The sequence below is a fragment of the Panulirus ornatus genome, chromosome 69, assembly GCF_036320965.1.
Source record: "Panulirus ornatus isolate Po-2019 chromosome 69, ASM3632096v1, whole genome shotgun sequence".
NCBI classification, from domain to species: Eukaryota; Metazoa; Arthropoda; class Malacostraca; order Decapoda; family Palinuridae; genus Panulirus; species Panulirus ornatus.
In genome coordinates this window covers 19,506,032-19,525,314 of record NC_092292.1, presented here as the reverse complement: position 1 = coordinate 19,525,314, position 19,283 = coordinate 19,506,032, and the positions used below count along the sequence as shown (strand labels likewise).

The window sequence follows — 19,283 nt, the reverse complement described above, 5'->3', positions numbered from 1 at the left end:
ATGAGCAGGCGGGCCCCCCGCCGCAGGGTACCTCCTCCCGACCAACCTGCCTTGTGAATGGGCGAGTGAGTACGACGATTTTGCCCACTGGTGATCACTGCTCTACGGTTCGAATCGTCGTCAGGGCCGAACCAGGCGTCATAAAGCGGTTCGGAAACACCCTTGCAGGGCGAATATTATATACGAATACGATCTCGAAGTTCAAGGCCTCAAGGCGAGACAGGAGATAAATCAATCACTAACTGGACATTTTATCTTCAAACTTGTGAATGAATCACAGATTGAGGTGCCAATACTACATTAGGAATCCAGATTATACAACGTACTACCGCTGTCTTGAGGGTAATCTTCCATTTACATGCTCCTACTGACTACTAACCTCGTGTTCTTTCGTAAGTTACTAGAAAACGTTATGCGAGTGACACCTCTTTACGCGTTTCTATATTTACAGTTAAGAAACGAGAGTTGCCAAAGTGTGTGAGCGGCAGGATTACTGCGCGTGAGTCACACACTGAATCGCCGATAGATGTTCGTTGTGGGGCTGAAGGCGAGCCCCTTGCGGCCAGCCTGCAGCAACCTGCTGGTCTCCTTCAGCAGCAGCCCAGGCCTGCAGCACAGGCTGGCGCAGGAAACGTGCCAAGATCGTAGGCAGTCTAGGGCAGGAGCGCGGCAGACCAGCAGAGCCTTAGAGCTACTCCCCAGGGAAAATGTTAAGTATCTACGGTTGACACTCCGTCTAGGCCAGCTATACGATGCTAGGGACGATCAGGGCAAGAGCTTGGAGGGTAGATGAGGGCAAGAGCAGACAGGGACAGGGACAAGGGCAGGCAGCAGACATGCGTGGGCACGGTCGGACAAGGGGTGGCGCAGCTGTTGCTGCTCATGGACACCGTCACCCATCTACACCCAGTCTAGGAAACGCAGTTCCGGTCACTGTTGGCAGCCCTGCAGGTGGGTGGGTGCCTCCCTGCACACACACACACACACACACACACACACACACATACACACAAACACACACGAGAGTGTTGTGTACACAGAACGTAACCAGCGTGTAAACAAAACTCTTATGTATATCGTTTACACCAACACAATATAACAAATGCCGTGTAAATCTTAAGCAGTGACGGGGTGGAAAACTATGTATGTAAACGCAGCAACTGAGCATCAAGAATGTGAATATAAACTCACACACACACGATTGTTGGAGAATTGCATCTGTAAATGAAATGTTCTGAGTGACTTTACCATACACATATCCATATCAGCGACGTCATATTATAAAATATAATCGATTTCAGCATTTCTGTCTCCTTGTGATGAGCAATATATATATATATATATATATATATATATATATATATATATATATATATATATATATATATATATATATATATACGATCCGTCATTTCTTATAATGAATTACCATCATGCAATACTCTGCAATACCTCTGATTACCACCAGCCTTGGCATTTACTGGTAGCAACAGCCTGGTGTTGACGGGAGAGAGCGGAATGAGCTCAGCGTGTGGAACACGAGGTGAGCCCAGCCCAGAGTGCGGGACGTGGGATGAGACCCAGCATAACATGAGACATGGGGGTGACCTCAGTATGGTATGTGGGGTGAGTTCTGCATGGCATGCAGGGCGTGGGCTGAGCCTAGCTAGCCGTGTGACGCGTGGGCTGAGCCCAGTATGGCATGCAGGGCGTGGGCTGAGCCCAGTATGGTGTGTAGGCGTGGGGTGACCCCTGTAGGGCGTGGGGTGACCCCAGTATGGCGTTTAGGGTGAACCAACATGGCGTGAGGCTTGGCAAAGCTTGCGTGGTTTTCATCTCTAATGCCAGACACAGTATAGCACTGTGTGGCGAGGCCTGAACTGGCAGGTGCACCTGAGAGGGCGTGTACTGGCAGTGCGCCTCGGAGGGCGTATGCTGGTGAACGAGACTGGTAGGGCGTGTACTTGGCAGTTCGCCTCGGAGGGCATGTACTGATAGTTCTGCCGTAGAGGGCATGTGTTGGTAGGTGCGCCTCGGAGGGCGTGTACTGACAAGTCTGCCTTAGAAGGTGTGCGCTGGAGGGCACCAGGAGGCATGCACGGCAACAGGGGTGATGACTGAGGAGGCCACAGGTTCCGAGCCAGTCGCGGGTAGTAAAGGTGTGGTAGGGGCAGTGAGCAGTGGAGGCGTGGTGAGGGCGGCGGGGAGTGGAGGCGTGGTAAGGGCAGTGAGCAGTGGAGGCGTGGTGAGCAGAATTAAGAAATGCTGTGACCAGCGTCGTTGTTCTGCATGGCTGCATTACAGGTCGTGCGACCACCGCCAGCCCTCCCTCTCTCTCTGTCTCTTGCCCCACCAACACTTCCTCACCTCCTTGTCCTGCCTCCCTATACACACACACACTCACACGCGCTGTACAGTCCTAAGGAGCCAATTTCACTTCCCAGTCCCTCACCTGTGGCGTCCTGCAGGGCATGAAGATGGGTCCCTTGTGTTTCTTTGTCCTTACAGGGATAATGCCCTGATCGGACGCATCTGCTCCGCTGATGTACGTCGACCACTCTACCGTTGGCATCAGCGATGACATCGACCACAGGACACCCTTATCAGCCACCAGGAGTGGATCCACCACCAACAAAGCCATCATCAACTGAACGTACATCGCAGTCAGGCAGGTCGGCCTTGCTTCCAACCCTCTCCCACACCCCTGCTGTCTCACTAGCCCCGTAGCCCCCAACCAGGGCGTTCAGTCCGCCAAGCTTATATTCGTTTCTTACACCATACTACTACTAGGGTTCTCAGCCCCTTCCTGGGTGTTCAGTCCTACAACCTCTCCTCTGTGTCAATTTCGATGGCAGACTGAGCTGGAAGGAACACATCAGTACAGTCATCAAATCTCCCAGGTTACATCTAAATCTTCTTCACCGACTCGAGACAGCTTTCAACTTCCATCAGATTTGCATTCTTTCCAGACTGACATATTCCTCCCCCGTGACCGGTGTTCCTCCCCGCCCACCACACCACACGAGCTGCTTCATAACGTGCAGCACAATGTATACAAGATCATCCTCGGTTCCTCTTCCACCATCTATCAAGAAGCGCTCAACACAGGTATCATTATCATATTTATCATTATAATAATAATGATAATAATCATTAGTAGCAGTAATATGAGTAGTATCTTCTTCATTAACGGAGTACGACTCATCCTAGAATCATGTCCGTAGAGTTTCATAAAATTCATTAATGTCCGTCCGACTGCGCATGACAGGGCAGAGGTCAAGGGGTTATTCGTTGTGAGGGGCGCTCACCTCAGGGTACTCGACGCAGCCTCGTATGGAGCGCGAGTACAACAGCTGATTGACGCTACTGTGGGCATGTCCGCAAGCAGTGATCACACTGGCAGCGAGTATGAAATGAGCCATCTACGAGCATGAATCCGAGTGTAAGTGCGTAAACCCCCGCTAGTATGAATGAACGTACTCAGCGTGTGTGTGTGTGTGTGTGTGTGTGTGTGTGTGTGTGTGTGTGTGTCAGAGTGACACTCTGTACGACAGAGCGTGACTGGTCTCCCCTGGGCGTTGGCAATCATCATCTAGGGCAGTTATGTCCAGCCCTCCTCCATGACACACACACACACACACTACAATTTACCCTGCGAATCGGAGGGAGGATGAGATGGCGCGGTGCGGAGCACGCCCTGCCACCAGGGGAGAGAGAGAGAGAGAGAGACTGGGACCAATCCGAGCCCACATGTCATCCTCCCATGTCCATGTTTTGTATTCAGTGAACGCTCTGTGCTTGCCTCCACAGATATATTTCCTTCATCCACAATATCACACCACTGGGCTACGTGTCTCTATTTAGAAAATTATTAATTTGAAACTATATATCATGTAGCCCTAGGTCCCCTTTATATGGGTCTCCTGGTGTATCAAATCTGCACTCCGAGCAGGAGCAGAGAAGGTGAGTGCGTAGAAAGGCGGACATGACAGGTCAGTAAGTGCATGAGGCTGGAGCCAGGAGAGTGCGTGGGACAGGTAAGCGCTTCAGGTGGGAGGCATGCGAGTGCGTCGTGGGGCCAGGGCAGCTACCATTACCACACCCTCTCAACCAACACCACCACATCACCCACGTAAGTAGGCACCTGCAGGCCACAAGCATCATCCTGTTCAGTCTCAGATTAATTCTCCACCATTGCCCAGGGAATGCATGACACACACCCACCCTGTGTTATACACACGTTTCATGTGTCGATGTTGTGTGCGGCTGTATATCAGAGTATTAGGAAATCAGAAGTTTATTCGCGTCAGAAAAAGGGAACCCAACCTCTGTGTATATGTATGTATGTATGCATGTATGGTTGTGTATTTTTCGTATTTCGTATGTTTATATACATGAGCGTGTGTATGCATGCGTAATCACTTGTCAGTAATTACCCAATCATCCGTAATGAATGGAGAGGGAGTTTTACACCTGTGGGTCCCCATCTCTTGAACCTTCTCTACTATCACACAACTTCTGAAATTCCTATTCGTTGTGGGCATTTTCTTTTTTCATGTTCACTCTATTCCTCCACCGCTACCATACTATGAAAACGTCCATCTTTCCATTTTTCACAACTTTCTTGCTCAGTTTCATGTTGTCCTCTGGTTGTTCTATCTCTACATCTTTTGATGAACTGTTCACTGTGTGCGTCATCACACTGGTTAAAAAAAAAAAAAAAAAAAACAATGGTTGTGATCAGGCCGCCCCTCACTCTTCTCTCTTCCATGGTGGCCAAATTTAAGGCCTCAAAACTTTCCCTCTAACTCCAGTGTCTTAATTTTGGTACTGTATTTGTTGCCATCATCTGGACCTTCTCGACTGGCTCTGTGCTTCTTTACGTGCGTTGACCAAACTTGAATAGCATACTCTGATTCTGGCTTCATGCAAGGTGTGTACAGCCTCCTAAGCATTTCTTTTCAATGGTATTGAGTGCAGTTCTCATATAGGCCACCAGACAGCTCGTCTCCAACTAATTCTCCGAAAGTGGACCCCGTTGACAGGTTGTGGACGATGTCGACTCCCACGTTTCTCTCACGCGCTTTATTTCCTGCAAGACGATATTCATAGCGAGGTCTTCTTTCCCCGCGTGGCGCATGCTCATCAACGTACATTTACTCGGGGTTGAATTTCATCACTCGATGTATCGGAATAACTTCGGAGTCTCTCTAGGTCCCCTTGTTTGCTGATGCAATCCTCCACGGTTTTCACCTCCCTTATGACCTTTGCGTAGATCAAGAAGATTCATGGTAGCAAAGCAGATCCCTGTGGCACTCCGCTGGTGACCTCGACCCTCTTGGAGAAGACTTCATCAGAGTTCTTTCCCTTCCACCGACATTATCTCCCGGTCATCATCGGAACCTTCCCCCTCGATTCTTGCCTGGTGATCCAGCTTCTTAATGAGCATCCCGTAAGGGACAGTGTCAAATGCTTTCTGGCAGTCCAGAAACACACAGACCAAACAGCCCTCTCTTTAGTGCGTCTGTGTGCGCGTGTCTGTGTGCTTCAACGTACGTGTTCGAGCGCGCGTGTGAATGTAATTATCTATCTATACGTGGAGGAAGTTCTACAATTGTGGGACCACATCTCGAGTTTTCTCTGTAATTATACACTATTTTGGACGTTTGTATAGCATCACCATTCATAATACTAAACAGCTTAATCCAATCATCTAATGTGATGCTAAAAAGACACGGCTGAATATCCTTTCTAATCATTTTCTTGCTTAATGTCTTGTTATAGCCCCTGGTTGCTTGCGTGCGCGTGCTTGTGTGCACGCGCGTGCGCAAGTAATGACATAATTCAACCGTTCCCAGACCGCCGGCATAACCCAAATTCCGTTGCTCTATCATCGCAACGCAGAGGTCCCACGTCTGTTTAACGTTGGAATATATTTTTCTTTATCTAGATCGTACGAGAGGTCAAGAACACAAGTACGGACACTCACAACACCCGTCACTACAACAGGGGGACCACAGACACAACCATACGAATCCGCGCCCAGGTAGAAATTACGTACACAGCGACCCTAGTGGAGGAGGAGAGAAGCTAAGCCCAGGCAGGGTCAGGAGGCGTGACCCCGGCCGGTGGAGCTGACCTAGCCTCAAGTGGTGGGTGCCATCGTGACGCAGAGCCCGGCGACCAAGGTCAGACTTGCCCCCCTCCCCCCACCTCTCTCGTTCATGGGGTCACACACACACACACACGTCATACTGCTTCTATCTGCATCAACTCAGCTCACAAAACAAGTGGTGGAACGTTAAGTGCAGGTGAAACTACCTGCTTTGCCAAAACAAACGCTCAAATGTATGTAAGAGGTACCTCATATCATGGTAGTTTCACATCACAGTCAAATAACACACCTCTACTGCATATATATATATATATATATATATATATATATATATATGCCTAGTTGTCAGTCTGCCCCACCACTAAACTACCGACAATGCTAGTTTACACGTTTCTCAGGCAATCTGCCCAGTCGTGTCGTTCAAATCATTGTTTATACCACGTTCAAAATAAGGTTTACAGCTTGAAAAAGTAAAGATAAATGTCATGTCTACTTACACTGCGGTCCCTGGTCCCTGTGCGTGTAGAAATAGGATATCAAATCACTGCAAATTTCTCGGTATTACTCTAATCATGCAATACACAACTTGGGCTGCTACGTAGTATCACCAGCGCATCACTGCTTTATTTCACCAATACAGCACATGCCCTCACTGTCGCTATGACTGGTAGAACCACACTGGATCATCACACATGGGAATCACTGTTGAGAATCACGACAGGGGGTTGGGGGAGGGGAGGAGGGGAATCACAGTCGTTGCTGGTGGAATCACTTCACTGCTGTGCCCGCGCCGGACACTTGACGATTGAGGCTCGCTAGAGTTCCTCTCAGTAAGACGCTGCGAAAGTTGCACCTTCGTGCTTTTTGTCCTATTTCTACGACCCCGTGCATACGGACGACGTCAGAGAACCGAATATATGTATTCCCACAATCGGTTATAGAGTCGATTAATCGAATCGAACCGGATGTGCACGTGTCTTAGAATGTTGAATAAAAGGTTCCGAGTTGAAGAGATTGCGGCCGCGGCCACCTGATCCCAAGTCTGCATCTCGGCCTTGGGGAAACAGCTGAGACCAAACATCCACAAGGGGGCTTCCCTGGGCAAAAAGCGTTATAACCTAAATCTCTCCGGTACTCCGCTCCACAAACACTGACTTCATGCATTAACTGAATCACTTTCTACTCGGCGTAATGCTGTAGGCCGTGGTGGTTTCCGACACCAGGCCTCTCCCATCGTTGTGGGAGGGAATTTAAATGGAACAAGGAGGGCTTAACAAAGGATAAGGGAAAGAAGAGACGGTTTACAGGCTGGGTTGGTGGTGGAGGGGGAGGAGGGAGTGTGGGGATAGACCGTACTCACTTTTCATGGGGGTTTGGGGAGGGTGGTGAGGGCTGGGCTGGTGGAGGAGTTGGGGGGGGAGGGACAGTGTGGTGCTATGTTCCAAAAGACACTAGATCTCGGTGGAGGAATATGGGCATGGTGGATACTGGCGCGAGCGTCAAGTTTCAGCAGAAGGAATCATTGTTTTCCAGTGTCTTCAGATCGAGGGAGGGAGACCTCGAGGAGGACCCACGGCGTCTCATAAGAACCACCAGAGGTTGTGAGGCTCAGCAAGAAATGAGGAAGACAAAGTCGAGAACTCATCGTAAAGAATGATAATTACATTCTGTTTTTCAGCACGGCACAAAACCTACACTATCAACATAGCGTTCCTCAAGGTAGCCCTCCCCCTCCACTCACACACACACACACACACACACGTTCTAGTACAAAAAAAAAACGTCCCAGAACTGGCATTATTTTCACACTGGCATTTAAACTCTATACTTGCAGGACCGACAATATTTTCAGTGTTCCTCTTAAGAGATCTACACACGGTCAACATAGTTGGACAAAACTCCTCAAAAACAATATTGCCTCAGATTCTGAGTAAATGGCCCAGTGAAAACCCGCAAGACAGAGAGAGAACACTGGATCACAAGCTGTTGTATTTTCAAGTCAGGAGTTCAAACAGTGCGGGCTCTGGGGAGATCTGTATAATTATCAATAGAATTTTTATTATCATTAACATTATTTTCATTGTTATTATCATTATCATTATAACCATTATCACCATTCTGTAGATAATTTCTGTAAGGTATGATACCGCATGGGTATCACTGTCATTATCATACTCATTATATATTGCTATTATTGCTATTAATGCTATTATTGATTATCATTATTATTATTATTATCATTATCATCATCATCATTCGTGTGGACCTAACCCAAGCCAGGCTCCACTTCGTCCTTCAAGCTTTCCTACCGTTCCACAAGTCACATAATCTTTTCATTTTCTTCCTTGATCAACACCCGCTGCACGTGCGTGCGCTGTTCCTGAAAACGCTCCACATTCGTACGTCACACACAGGCAGCGCATGACATCAGTCCCATCACCGCATCAGACACCAAACATGGCTACATGAGCTAGCTCACACCCCTGAGAGAGAGAGAGAGAGAGAGAGAGAGAGAGAGAGAGAGAGAGAGAGCCCTTGATATTAAGCTCCACCAGCTGATATTTCGCCCGAGGGTTGTCTCTTGGGTGAAACCAAACAGCTGACCCGCTTTGCCGACCTCGCCAGACACTGCCTGTCTGTGTGTCTGTCTACGTGTTCCCCTCACCCCTAACATGACCGCGAGGGGTCAGTACGAAATCTCAACACACACACACACACACACACACGGAAGCGCCTGACCAGCTGGTAATAAGGCGGTAACCCTCCGGAGTAATCTTCTTTAATTAGCAATCGAGTATGGACGGGCCAACAGCAGGTCTGAGGAGGGAGACACGCCGGTGGAGCAGGGTATGTTTGGGCTGGGTGTTATCTTTCCTAATGGAGTTCCGTAGGCTTGTTTTTTGTCTCCCATCTTGTTTTCGGCGAGTCTTTTAACATGCTTTGGAGGCAGGGTGGTAAACACGGTACAAATGGGATTGGATTGTATTCAAGATTAATTGTTTCTGAAACTAGACATGTGGGGAGGAAGTAGGTTGTAGGAAGACAGGCACGCGAAATGTGTAGAAGTTAAAGGAGTTTGGGTATATATATCTATGGTACGCAGGCATGAGAGGTGACCATGTGTGAAATACAGGTGTGGAAACAGAAGGTGCGAGAGTTTCAGGCATGATGGACGCAGCTGTAAAAAGCACAGAAAACAGAGTTAAAAGACTGTGAGAGGCGCAGGTGTGAGAAATGCAAGAGAGAGATAGAAGCTTCGGGAGACGCAGGTGTGAGGAGGAACAGATGCAAGAGAAGCAGACGTGAAAGATGACTATGTGAGAGAGGGAGGGAGGGAGGGAGAGGGGCAAGATATGAGCTGCAGCTGTGTACAGGGTTGGGGCAGGGAGAGAGATGCAGGAGTGTGAGCTGCAGACCGAGCCATGACAGGTGGTGGGCGGGCGCTGCCACACAGATGGTGGGAGGTACAGTTGGTGGGCGGGTCACTGTGGTCTGGTATCTGCCACTGCTGCTGCTGGTCCTACCTGGTCCAACTCAGGTTCTCTTAACCCTAACGAATTCTTGAGTTGGTACCTGGTTCTACCTGGTCTTAAAAGGTTTCATCTCAGGTCCTTCAAACCCTTCCTGATCCTCGAGTCGGTACCTGGTTTTACCAGGTCTTGATCAGTCCATCCCAGGTCCTCCAAACCCTACCTGACCCTCGAGCTGGTACCTGGTTCTACCTGGTCTTGATTGGTTCATTCCAAGTCCTCGAAACCTTACCTTGGTCCTCAAGTCGTACCCATTCCCACCCATACTCTCAACGAAATGCTTTGACTATGTGTATCTAGACAAAGAATATTTCAAAACTCAAAAGCTCAAACTACTCTTACTCCATCCAGGTCTGACCTGGTCCTCCCTGGTCCACACCTTGCAACCCAGGCACAGGGCCAAGTGACAGCTTCGGCTTTAGACCAAAGAAGAAAGGAAGTACAGAAAGCAACTGGTCGTGGAGAGACGGGAGTTGACTTTGACACCTCCTTAGAGACGACTTGTGTGTGTGTGTGTGTGTGTGTGTGTGTGTGTGTGTGTGTGTCACAGCCGCACTGGGCACCACAGCTGTGGCAGGTGGTCCCATGATCGGGAGAGGAGCTGTTGCCTCTCGGTTTCGAGTCACAGAATACGTTTCTGCAGACGCCATCCCTGTGGTACGCCGGGCCAGATGGTGGTGCGGTGAGGGCTGGACGGTTGGTGTGTGTGTGTGTATGTGTGTGTGTGTGTGTGTGTGTGTGCGGGGGGTGGGGGGGAGCTAGCTCCTAATAGGATAGCTTGTTTGTTGGGCGAGTTGATTTCTAGATAGATAGATAGATAGATAGCTAGCTGGGAAATAGGTACTTGGAAGAACTAGTTCTTAGTGTGAGCTAGTAAGATCGGAAAGCTAATTCCTAGTATGAGAATTAATTAGCTTGGAGAGCTAATCACCACAGGGAGAGCTAGTTCCTAAAAGAAGAGCTAGCTCCTAGTAAGAGTAGTTGGTACAGTTAAGCAGTAGTAAACACTGACACGAGAGCTACTGTGGTTAGTAAAGAAAGTAGTTGTGTGTGTGAGGGGGGGAAGTGAGTAGTGAAATACCGCAGATGAGGCAAGGGTATGAGAAAGCTAGTGAGGGCAGGAGGTATGAGGGCGAGTTTATCAGTGAGGATAAAGGTTAAGAACGTCGTTGTGATACTGGCACATACCAGATCTTGCAACGGCAAACGGGTGGGGACGTAGAGGTGGGATCACGAGACAAAGGTGTACAGATGACAGAGCTACGTAGGCAAGACTCCTTCGGCCTTTACTCCACGACGGCACGACCCTTGACCACGGCAGCACGACCCTTGAAGACGATGGTTCGACACCTTGGGTACTGATTAGCCGTCCTTTTAGTCTTACTCTTAAGGGTCAGGTCAAAGGCAAACCCTTCATATTCAAAGGGTCATTCGTACCCTCCTGTTTAAGAATTTTAGTGCACATGTCGTGTTCAGGGGGGTCGCACCGTCGTGCTCACAGGTCGTACCGTCGTGCTTTAAGAGGGTGGAGTAGAGTGGTGGTTGTGGTAGGGGGTAGGGGTTGTAGCAGAGGGGTCACTATAGACCTGGCATCACAATGGCTGGCCTTGTCCAGCCCTTTCCAACCCGATAGCGGGCGGTCGGGCGGCCATTAAACACAGCTTCTGTCTCATGTGGGGAGTTATCTAGCTCGTGTTACCCCCCCCCCCCCTCCTCCTCCCCCAGGCCTGGGGTACGGTGAGCCGGTGACCCTTGCCCTCCCCCTAACCCTAGGCGCCCAAATAGCCACCATATGGCGGATGGCGCCTAGTGCTACCACCACAATCGCCACTTCCCCCGAACTATATATCTATATATAGCCCTCTAATGCCTCGTCTAAAATCACAACTCCTAATAAACCATCTCATCTCTAGAGCAACGAGTGGACTTCAGTTCAGGAATTAGTTCAAAAATGGCCACGCTAGACTAAAATAAGAATGAGATAAAATAGAACATTTTCCAGATCCCCTGTGGTTGGTACGCCTGATGTGGACGCCTTAAGTAATGGCGGTATAAACACTGGATGGGTCTCCCCTCCTTGGGTCCTGATCTGTCATCAGAGCCTAAAGTAATAAGTCTAAGTATCGGTTGTCTAAGTACGGTTGAATATAAGAACCCCAGTATATGCATATATGTACTACATATACTATATAAATGGCAATCAATCATGATTTTTCGAATAGGAAAAAGGGCTTTCATTCTGAACTTAATATAGAGGCAATAAATCAAGGGAAGAGACTACTTTACCGAAATGGGACCCAGATGATGTTACACTAACTACTGCGGACGTTTAACGACCCAACTGCCTGCCCCGCACAATGATTTATGACCCCAGTTAACTGTTCTTGTTAGCTTCGTGCAGAGTATGGTGCGTTCTGTGCTTGAAAGACCCTCAAGAGCTTGGCTGCGAGTCCTGGGTACAACGGTATGACCCTCAAAGTAAGGTGGCCTGACCTTTGATCTGACTCTAAAGGGTCAGACAGAAGGTTGCGCCATCATACCCAAGGGTCATCCAGTCTCGCCCTAGGACGGTAATCAGGGGTAATCATATCGCCTTTGATTTTCTCTCTTGTTAGGCCATTCCTCGTCTACTGCGTCGTACCGTATTGTGTACCCCATGCTCCGTGTACCGTTCTCTGTACCCCATGCTAGGTGTACCGTTCTCTGTACCCCATTCATGGACTCACAGTTCTGTGCCGAAGGCCCCCATCCTCCTGCCCCAAAGCCAGACCTCAGAACCCATGCCCCCTCGTGGTTATTGCCCCGCCCCTGCACGCCCATCCCCTTGCCCCAGGGGAGCTACCCGGGCGCCCGGGGTGCCCCATGGGAAGCAGTAAGCACGGGGGCGGAGGGGGGGAAGTGTGTGTGTGTGCCGCTAAGTAGCTACTGGCGTGCCGCTGGTGATTGTGGCCGCACGCCACCCACCACGCCCGCTGCCCCGCCACCCACCACGCCTACTGCTGCCCCCAACATCCCCACGCCTCCTGCCGCCCCACACCTGCTGACCCCACAAATACTCCTCCTGCTGACCTCACACACAAGCTTTTACCGTCTCTCTCTCCCGCTCGCTGTTCCTGTGATTCTCACTACACTCATCACCCGCATCTCATCTACCCTCAGTAGCTACTGTTACTCATCACAAATGCCGCAGCCAACGCTGCACACGCTACTGTTGCGGCTTCTGCTGTTGTTTCTCGGCCGTTCCCTACCGTGGCTGCCACCCATCATTGTTCTTATCTTTGTCATGATTGCGGATCGTGACCCCACCTCAACCTCTGCTCCTCTGGCCACTACACTCCTCTTTACCTGCCGTGTGTGTGTGTGTGTGTGTGTGTGTGTGACGTGCCCAGGACACGAAGTGGTGACCGTAACAGTCTGTGACGGTGCTTAAGGACGCCCAGACGAGGTTATAGATAGGGGATAACTGCTTGCCTGCGAGGTCCCCGGTGGGGCTACTCGCTTGACATCCTCGGTGTACAAGCATAGCTGTCCCACACACTTCCACTTCATTCCTATAGTAACATTCACTGTGAGAGATCAGACATCCTCCTACGTCTCTCCAGAAGCTCTAAGGCTACGCTGCGTTCAGTAGAAGGGATAGGATGGACTCGTTTGAAACGACAGGTTCTTGAACAAGACTGTGTTTTGCTTCGACAACTGTCGATGATGCAGCCTCGCTAAAGGTGATTTTTTTTACCTCGCAATGTAACCTGAAGCAGGCCGAGTTAGGTAATTATATATATATATATATATATATATATATATATATATATATATATATATATATATATATATATATATACGCCGGAGTAGTGAAGGCAGTGGGAAGGAACAAGTGGGTAAAGTTTATGTAAGGAATAAAAACACCAGACTCAGAAAATTTACGACGGAGACAGAATTGAGGTGGTGGTTATGGTTGAGTGGACACTGCAAGAGGCAGGCTTCAGCTCGCGCAGGTGCTGGCTGCCCGGCGCGCCGGCCGCCCAGGACGGGCAGGGATAGGACGAAATGACGGACGGGAAGACGGGACGCGGGATGGACGGAGAACAGACGCGGGACGGACGAAGGTCTGACGTGGACGGTTGTGGCACGAAGTCCACCCCACACAATGCTCCCTCCATTTGTGTGGGTCACGGGAGGGAGCCAGGAAGCTGTTACTTAGCTGACCTCGGGTCAGGTTTTGGGTCTTGTTTGTACTGATAGACGATCATCTGTACCAGTGGACGGAGGTCATCCTCTGTACCAGTGAACGGAGGTCATCTTCTGTACCAGTGGACGGAGGTCATCTTCTGTACCAGTGGACGGAGGTCATCTTCTGTACCGGTGGACGGAGGTCATCTTGTGCACCAATGGACGGAGGTCAACTGTATCTGTTACGGTGGAGATCGTGTGTGCCGGGGTAGCAGACCAGATCAGCGACAGCGGTCTGCACATATACTAAGTATTCACAACATAACCACCGTTACCTGGCGGTCGCGTTCTGAAGGGAGGTACCTCATTAGGGGCAATGTACACCATACCACTTGGCAAGGTGCCTTAGGAGGTGAGACGTATCTGCCAGCGGAGGAAGGGGGCAATAGAAGGGGTACCGCAGGGGTAAAAACTCCTAGAATCAAAGGTACCTCCGGTGTTCCCAGATCAAGACGCGGACCACTGGAGTGTGTTAAGTCGTCTGGACTCTGCAATTAGCATCTACGTCACTTGAATCATGAATTATCATTCCATGATGGATAGGAAGCGTTCTCCAAGTTCCTCACAAGAGATTCTCGGATAATTCTATCACGACCCCTTAAGGTCAAGCACCAAATAAAAACCAAGAAGAAATCTTACCCAAAGTCTCTCTGGCACACATGACTTTATCCAAGAACTTTCATTGGGTTTCGTGCCTCAGGTTTCGCCTTGGTTTCAACGATCCGAGGTTTCTTATACGTCTCAAAAACACAGGTTTCCCCGAGATATCGTCGGGCACCCCTGCGTTCTCGCTTGGCTCCCTTCCGCCAGCAGCAACAAGGACCTTCCTCCCGCTGAAGGAGGCCGATCCAGAGGCGTCAGGAAACAAATTATCCTAATTAGTAGGGAGGGGCCACAGCTATGACCCCGGGGATCAAAGCAGTGGCCCTCCCCTGAGGGAAAGAGTGGGAAGGCTCCAGGAGGGAGGTGAGTGGGGCACCAAACTCACCCCAGGGAAGGAGAGAGAGAGAGAGAGAGAGAGAGAGAGAGAGAGAGAGAGAGAGAGAGAGAGAGAGAGAGAGAGACATAACCACTGATTAGGTTGATTTATCCCTAATGATGCTTTGTGATGACCCGAGGAAGCGACGGCGGAGCTGCCCAGGGTGGAATACGGTAATGAACCGCCTCTGGTGTTTGTGGCGAAGCTTTGCTCCCTAACCTTTCCCAGAAGTCAACAGAGACGGGATAGATCGGATCCCAAGGGAGAACGCAGATGGGATAAATCGATCCCAGTGGGACAAAGACCTGGACAGATCAATTCTAGGTGAACAAAGACGTTTAATGCAACTATCTCTAACTTTTTTTTATATAAAGCCGTGAACATCCGTGTCAGTTTGTCTGCACACTAATTCCCGTTACAGTTTTAAAGCGAGACTCGATTACATTTGGCAATAACCCACGAGCCTTCCCAGGGAGGTCGACGCCCCGAGAATACTCCGAAAGGAAAAAGAAATTTAATTAATGTGATTCGTCATGCGTCCGGCAGTGAAGTTGGAGCGCCTCTCCGCACGCCAGGCGACTTGCTGCCATTCGCCCAGTGGAAACTGTCGTACGATAGTCGTGTATTACCCTGTGTTGCGAGGCTGGCGCTCAAAGAGTGGGGATATCGCTGTAGGGGGCGAGGGAGGAGGAGGGATTTCTAAATAGATTTCAGGTGATGAGCCCCGAAAGTACCTGCTAGTTTAACAGATACTGATCATTATCTCTTATCTTTTAGCACGCAAAATAAGATTTTTAGATAATACAAGGAAACAAGAAAGTGGGACAGAAAGACATCAATCTGATTAGACAACAATAATCAAGGCCCGCTTAAAAAAAGAAAAAAAACAAGAAAACAAATTATCACTATCAAGACAACAAATAAACAAGAGTTCCCACAGACCGGGTGGTGGGAGGGGAGAGTACCCGGGGGCGGAGGAGGAAGGAGCGGGAGTTAATTACCTTGTGGGGTAATTAGCGGTCTTCCCCCCATCCCTACCCCTCCCTCCACGAGGGTCTCGACCAGACCCCGAGATAAGACAACGAGGATTGAAAGGGGGCGGGGGGGGGGGGTTAATGATGCCGTGAATGAGGGGTGACGAGTTACACTTGCAAGACTTTTGGGCGGAGGAGTTGCGTGGAGAGTAGTTACACCTGGAGGAGTTATGGGTGGAGGAGTTACACTTAAGGTTACACCTGCAGGAGTTACGGGAACGACACACACACACACACCAGAACAAGAAGGTTACCTAGTCGATGTCTATCGCTAACCACACCACGTAAGACAAGAGCAAAAGGTCTCACCAGCACACAGTCATCTGTCCACCTTAAGCACGTCTTTATGGAGACACTACCACTGTATGGTGCCATAAGGGAGATGGGTGGGATGTTTATGGTAGCGAGGATGTGGGCGAACTGTTGGATGGGTTTATGGGGCAGCTGGAACCAGGCCTTGCATGGGCCAACATAATGTAAAGCCTCAAAATATATATATATATATATATATATATAACGTAATGAAAGGTTAATATATGGTTATATTACTTCATCTCTATCGTGATACAGACTTCCATACTGGTGAGTTAATGTATATAAGGGGAGAGTCCTGTTCAGTAGGAGGCGTGGGGCAATGGCTGATAACAGTGGAGGCTGCAGGAGTCCCATTACCACGGAGCAGATGCTTGAGAAAGTGAGACAGCCAGGTTCCCGTGGCGGCGGCGGTGGAGACAACAGCTTGCCCGGGTGATGCCTCGAGATAAGGATGTTAGTGTAGCCCTTGAGCACGAAGGTACGATCCTTGAGCACGATGGTACCATTCTTGAGGACGAAGGTACGATCCTTGAGCACGATGGTACCATCCTTCAGTGCGAAGGTATGATCTTTGAGGACGAAGGTACGATCCTTGAGGACGCGGATTACGATCCTTGAGGACGATAGTAAGATCCATGAGCAGGACGCTGTGATCTATAATCACGATAGTACGATCTCTGAGCACGACGGTTCGATCCTTAAACACGATGACCCTGGATATAATGGCGTGACCTTTGACCTGACACGAAAGAGTTATAAAGAACACCTAGAAGAGAATAGGACTTCTGCACTACAGGGGAACACACCAGGCAGTGAGTATAAGAAGGATGTATAGGTTCTCCTGCCCCTTAACTCGTCCTCGATGGCACAGTCTAAAAACACAGGTCAAAGGTCGAATTAAAATGTACACACCACTCGCAACTGCTTACCAACTTGCCCCGTCCCTGGCGCTGTAAGGCATTAAATCTGTTTGCAAACATGGGATGGCTATGATCCTCGCTTTCAGAGATGTGTCTAGTGTGTTTACTCCGAGGCACAGAGCCACCGGGAACTTGTTTCATACGTCTGTTATGTCTACAACACGCTACACGTCTTAGGGAAGTTGACTGAAACACGAGACGTGGGAAAACAGACGATGGTAAATAAGTAATGGTGTTTCCGGTTAATTACGGCCATGTACGGGTTTGATTACGAAGTCAAAATGGTCCTAATTTTCGCAAGTATATCTTTCACATGAATTTCATCAATGTTTCCATCAAAGACTTTAACTCTCGTTCTTTTAAAAGATTATGTGTGTTCTCTAATCACCTTAAGCACAACTGTACAACCCTTGGGTATGACGGCCTGAGCACCTGACATGAACCGTATGGATCAGGTCAAAAGGTCACCCCTTATCATGGCTCGTGCCGGGTTGTACCGTCGTCGGGGCCAAGGGTCGTACCGACTTCTTCAAGGGTTGTACCATCGACAGCAAGGATCATACGATCGTGCTCAAGGGAAATGAACAATGGACTTGTAATCATTCGAACAAAACAGATGGGTCACACGATAGCCCATAAGACAACTATTCACCCCAAATCATTTTGAATGATCTTCACCTCCACAGACAGACCAAATAGCTCCATATGTAACACCTACCAAAGAAAAAGTAATACGGGTAATAGTTCCTCTAATACTGTTGTACAATTGATAGATTAGAAATGCATACTACAGAACACAGCGAGGTGCATACAGCATTACCCTGAGCCAAGTACGCTAAGTACTGTCCGTCAACCCCCTCCAGTACCATCTATGTACATGAGATCATTTGTAACCAGTCTGGCCCTGGTCTCCGGCCTGTACTTGTTACCCAAGACAAGTCTGGTGTCACCTCAGGAGTTCCCTGACTGCCATGGTAAGTGGTAGATGTGGTGGGGAAGGGGGAGGGGGGGGGGGGACGGATGGGGAACCTTGCATCTATGGCAAATGGTGGTGGGCGGGGAGAGACCAGGCAACCGTAGCAAGTAGGGGGGGGGGGTGGTTATGGTGGCTCGCTACCATGAGAAGAGTAGTTGGTTCCGGCGGGAGTGAGGTGGCAACCCACGACAGCCAGGTTGAGTGTTTGGTATGGCGCCGGCAGCTGCGGGTGGCCCGCTCCCACGACCCCAGACGTCTCCAGTCCACCCTGCAGGAATACCAATGAAAACGGCGATCTGGATTATTGTAAGGTGCCCACTGCTCGCAAGGCTGATGGCCAGGCCTTTGACCTCAACATTAAATCGTCTGGCCAAAAGCCCCCTCAGCCATCACACCCATGAGTCGTGCTGTCGTGCTCGAGAACAGAGAAACGACAAAAGAAGAGGCCGCGGGGTGCAGCAGACAGTCGCTGCGATACCCACTCCTTACTTTACGATACCTGATGACCTTGGCGCATATACCTATCGTTTTCTCGTCATCTGACCTCTGACCTAATGCGTCCACAGTCATCGCGCCGTGACTCACCTGTGCCGCTTAGGGACTTGCCTCGCGCTGTACACGACGTTGTGTACAGTCGTTTATATGGAGCAGCCTACTCGACAGTCGTAAAGCTGAAGCTGAATATCATAATCCCTCGTACAATGACACAGAAGCAATATTCTTGACGAGGGTACGACCCTCCCAGGGAAGACGTTACGACCCTTGAAGACGATAGTACGACTCTTGGGCATAGTGGCAATGACCTTCGACCCTTAGTGACAGGGTCAAAAAACCGGGCCACTCTACGCAAGGATCGTTCCGTCCTGCTCAAGGGTCACACCGTCCTGCTCAAGGGTCACACCGTCCTGCTCAAGGCTCTTACCACCGTGCTCAAGGGGTTGACTTTAAACCTCCAGAAACCTGAATAAATCCGCCCACTGCCAAAGCTTTACCTCCCTGCTGCCTGTCCATCCCCCACCACCGTCACAACACCGTCAAGAGAACGAGTGAGACAGATCTTGAAGTGTGAGTGACAGGACCGGCCACAGGTGGGCCCGCCACGACACACACACATTACAATGACAGGTCGTGCGTCACACAGCCACGCACACAACACAAGTCGTGCGTCACAGCCACGCACACAA

The 19,283-nt window shown here is 49.6% G+C and overlaps 1 protein-coding gene across 7 annotated transcripts in view; it reads right to left on the bottom strand.

The window, feature by feature from the left end:
- The window catches only part of LOC139747680 (transforming protein p54/c-ets-1-like), a 268,848-nt gene that overhangs the window by 209,384 nt on the left and 40,181 nt on the right, over window positions 1-19,283 (bottom strand). Inside the window, exon 1 of one of the 7 annotated variants that reach the window (XM_071660264.1) lies at window positions 6,613-6,907. The exons of the other annotated variants lie outside the window; for them this stretch is intronic. The gene's annotated coding sequence lies outside the window, so the exon portion shown is untranslated. Of the gene's footprint in view, window positions 1-6,612; window positions 6,908-19,283 lie in introns of those variants that run through there. 7 annotated transcript variants of the gene reach the window in all.